We start from the raw sequence: 4,985 nt of genomic DNA, 5'->3' as shown, positions 1-4,985 counted from the left end.
ATTGTTGCAGATAAGCTGGTTGTTCATTTATTTTTTACAATTTTAAAACAACTATGTTGCTGTTGTTTCTGAACAAATGACTTTTCTTTACATGTATTATAATGTTATGTATAACAAAACTAATTCTGCTAGCACAATCCAAACTCAAAAGCAAATATCTAATTCAAACATTACGAAATTAAAATGAACACATCACTAAACGGTAAATAACACGACAACCAAAATTAAAAAAATAATTATTGAAATAATAATTAATAATATGATAATATTATTTAGAATGCACAGTATGTGTATGTCACGAGATAAGTCGTCCTCCGTGGAAGCTCTCCACGCCCAATCACTATAAGCGATAGAATCCTCCAACTCTTCCGCCCTCCGAAAGATATCACAGTTTTTTGTTATTCTCCTTAGACATCTGTAAAATTGTCTCACATAATTATGTGTCTACCGCGAAGCAAGCAATGAACATTGTAAAAAAAGGTTATTTATTGCCTTTAAATCACGTAATACCGAGTTCGTGTAAGTCACATATGCATATCACAAAAAAAATGTCATGTAGAATAATATCAAAAGTCATAACACTAAAAAAGAAGAGAAATTTGGTTGCTTTCATTGAGATTTAAGTTGTGAAAATAATCAATAGTGACATATAATCCATTCAAAAGAATCCTTATGTCGAATGTCTCATAATATACCTCCAAAACCATAAAAAAACATGCAATATTTATATTACATATTTTATTCACGGTTATCTCATCGACATCCAAGTGGAAAAGAATACATGCATAAGAAATACAAATTTGAGATTCAAAATATACATGACTTGCATAGAACATAGATGCAACAAACAATAAATGTTTTCACAAAACATATATGGTAGCAACAAAACACAAATAATCCCTCCATCAAGCCTCCAACTAGAGCATTTGTAATTCCCTTCCTCAACTTTATCATCTCCCTCACACATTCCCCATTTTAGGTGTAAGTCTCAACCAATTCACCTTCAGCCTGTGATGAAGTTTGTCCTAAGTGATATTCATATGTTTTCAACAAGGACATGTGAATGATCTTCGTCAGCCTTATTGAAATCAATGTCGTTTGGCGAAGGATGTCGCCGAATATAGTTGTTTAAAGTCATTATGACGACCACAATTTGCACTTGCTTAGAAAAAGAATATGTCGGCATATCTCATAATATGTCTAATTTCTTCTTCCAAACTTCAAAAGTCCTTTCAATGCCATCACGTAAGGAAGAGTGTCACTTGTGAAACATCTCTTTCCGACCCCGAGTGATATTGTTAACTCTCTTAAAATCAAAAATTTGATATTTGGTATCATGAAAGGGTTTGAGATATTCTTTATATAATGAATATCTAACGTCAACCAAATAATATTTTCATAATGTAAAAAATAATCATAAGTATTGCACAAAATATTAGTATTTCATTTGTTAATATTCAAGCTAACCCGGATACGGCTTTGGAAAGTTATACTTTGAGTTTGTGTCGCAAAATTGAAAATATAACTATTGTGTGCACTGTCTTCCCATACAGTCATAACAAATGTGAAACACATATTGAAATCATATACATTCAACACATTCTATGTCGTGATCTACGTTGGCAATGTATGCAATCTTTTACTATTGGGAACACGTGCATTCACATGTGTTCAATCAATCGCTCAAACACAATCGTAAAATAGTTATCAAATATATTAGAGATAATGTGTTCAGGTAAATTTAGAGAAGTACGAACACATGAAACTACCTTAAAATATGTCATATAATGTTAGTTCTGTGAAATTTGCACAAGTGTGCTTTGGAATGTGGGGACTTTAAGTATGTTAACTTTTGATGACAACTAATCAGAGCATTTAGCCCAACTCAAAAATATCTAATGATAGTTTCAGATAAGCGATGAAATCGTTCATTGACACCTCTTATTGACTCATTTTGTGATAAAATATAGAGGGTTATTGCTAACACCTTTTTTAAAGTCATTCTGGATGAGCCATGAAAAGACCTTGATTTATGTGTAATTCCTCAAATAGATCAGTGAAAATAGGTTGTGTCATTTGGAAAATGTTGTTAAACCTTGTGAAATGATCCAGAACAGCCCATAACAGATTTAACCCAAAAATTTTGATTTTTGCCGGAAACGTTTAGCGAAGGATTTTTTCAATCTAAAAGTTATGGGGGAGTGTGCATGAATAAAATGTAGTCTCATAACTTCAAAAATGAAAATTTTTATTATCCTCACATCCGGGATCTTGATGCCAACGAGTGTCCCGAATCACTGTGTGTATTGCGTTCTACACCTTGATCTTCGCGGAAATGCCTACGGGAAGCTTCGATGGGTTCCTTTGACCTTGGAAGACCCCATATGAATATGGCAGCGTCTATAAACATCAAAATGAATATCAAACATGTCTCGTGTCGTGAATGATGCCACTCAACAGTGGATTCTCCCGGGCAAAGCTGAATCATTGTAGACCTTATTTTTGTGCCCCAAACACACACAAGGGGTTTAAATGGATGTCTTAAGCTACAGGATGTAAAAAATAAACAGTAAGTGGTTTTGAGTGATTCAAATGGACATTTTATACATGTGACATAAAAAATTAACGCTAACACAAGCACTGACGTGCTGACCTCATCAAGTAGGGATAGGCTAACATCACTGACACAATGTCTTTAATTGAGGTAATACTTAAATCACCAATCATAAGAACATGTCAATGATCTCATAACCAAGATTTTCAAGGGATAATTGAGGTATATCCCTAAATATTCATACCTCAAAAATGATGCCAACAAGGGCACTAACCCTAAATAGTATGTTAAGTTTGCTTATCATATTTGATGCTTGGTTTGTTGAAGATTTGCGGTATTGTTATACATACAAACTTCTTGGGTTATTATATGCTTTCTATACTAACATCTAGTTTATAAGGGTTATAGTAAAAATTGGTGTTGTAGTAAATCAAAATTTTTATTTTTAACACTTGCAGATTTAATTAGAGTTAGATAAGTCTTGTAAATGTTCGTGGGTTTTAAGAAAATAACATAATGTAGATGAAGATGAAGATGAACTCAAAGAATCATGGTAAACTTGAAAGAACATGGATCAACAAATATAAGTTAGGATAAATAAATAAAAAAAAACTAGGTAGCTCTAGGTGATGTTTTTTTATGCCCAAAAGACCAAGGTGAAAGAGCTCAATGACCCCATAAGCTTGGTTAGCCCGTTATATAGATCTAGGTTGTATAAGGGCAAAGTCCACTACCCATTTTTTCTTTCTTTTTGGGTGTAATTTGGTCCCCAAAAAGCATAGGTTATCTTTTTGTTATGTGTTATTGTTTGTTTTTTATTCTCATTTAATGTGTACTTTATTGCATGTCAGATTGGTATGTTTCTCTTAGACTTCTATACTTGATTATGAATGACTTGGATTTTGAATCAATAAGCTCATAGGAAATAAATATTTTGCACTAATTAAACAACTTAAACAAAAAAAATGGTTTTAAGCAAAAAAATCCAACAAATAAACATAGAATAACTCACCATTTGTATTCATATTGTTTCACTTTTTTTTTATACACTTTAACCCACAACATATCTTGGGAACATCCAACATATGAGGTTGAGTATCACTTCTTAGAAAACTTTATACAAAAATGCTGGTCATTTGCATATAGAAAAAATTAATCATATGCATTCTGTATTATAATGACATAAACCTCAAAAGATGGGTAATAAATATATATATTATTTTATTAGCTAAAAGCATTGCACACAAGACATAATTAGGCAGTTTGATTCTTGCAATTAAGTTCTAATTCATATTTATTGCCTAAATAAATAATAACATTGTCTATTTTGTTTCATTAGACAAAACTTTATGATTTTAAAATTACGTGGGTTTAACTAACTATTTTTTCAAAGCTAGATTGCAAGTCCAATAGAGAAAAAAATTATTTTAATCTCGAGTGAGGTTGAATATTATATGTCCATTGCATATCATTAACTTTGGTTTCAATATCTCACTTTATCAGTGGTTCTTGGCTTAGTTTAGGACACAATATATATTATTCCTCTTTCATTATATCATAAAGCCTCCCCTTTGAGTCTTCTCCATGACATTAGTCATAAATTTCTAATAAAAGAAATCTTAAGATCTAAGATTAAAGTCAAAAATAAGTGTGCTACTTATTTTCACAGAATTTGGGCACTCTCTTTTTTTCTTTTGGCATCAAAATAGAGGTTTTTTTCACTTTTATCTAACCGAATTGATTTTCGATATAGTAATTTTGAATCTAAATATTAAAATCCATAGAGACACTAACTCATACTTTAATCAAGAGTATTTTTATGAAATCATCTCTCCAAGGATGTAATTGATTTAAACATGTCTTCATAAGAATTGGTGGTATGTTTGTAATTGCCCCTAATAAAAAGCACAAACTCATGAGAGTGTTAAACATTTCATAACTTTATTTCTCTTCCAATGAAATTAACTAATTTATCAGCATGTGTCGGCACTATTTTTGGTGTGGGGTTTGCCCGTAAGAAGCTGTCGGTCATCGGAATTGAAATCCCGTTGCCCGCTTCGGAATGACGTTAAAAAAATTTAGTTTTGAAAAAGATGAAGTCAAACTGACCCCATAATTTTCATAGTTTAAATGAAAGAGCGCTTTACCTCAAATCCTGTATCTATCCCAAAGGATGAACACAAGAATTGAGGGTGAGGCTCGATTAAATAAACTAGAGAAAGTTATGACATCTGTTTGGTCTGCGAAACCAATATATTAGCCGACAAATTCCCCTATTTAATATAAGGAATCAAATAGGGTTTATATTATGCTGGGTTCGGGAAAAGCTTCCTATAAGGGCAAGCCCCTATAGTTAATTACATCTTAGATAACTGAAGTTACCTAAGAATACTCTCAATAAAAATCAAGAAAAATTACCTTCAAGGAGTTC

The sequence above is a fragment of the Phalaenopsis equestris genome, unplaced genomic scaffold (genome assembly GCF_001263595.1).
Source record: "Phalaenopsis equestris unplaced genomic scaffold, ASM126359v1 Scaffold000741, whole genome shotgun sequence".
NCBI lineage: Eukaryota > Viridiplantae > Streptophyta > Magnoliopsida > Asparagales > Orchidaceae > Phalaenopsis > Phalaenopsis equestris.
The sequence above is the reverse complement of the archived record's forward strand: the minus strand, read 5'-3'. Positions refer to the sequence as shown.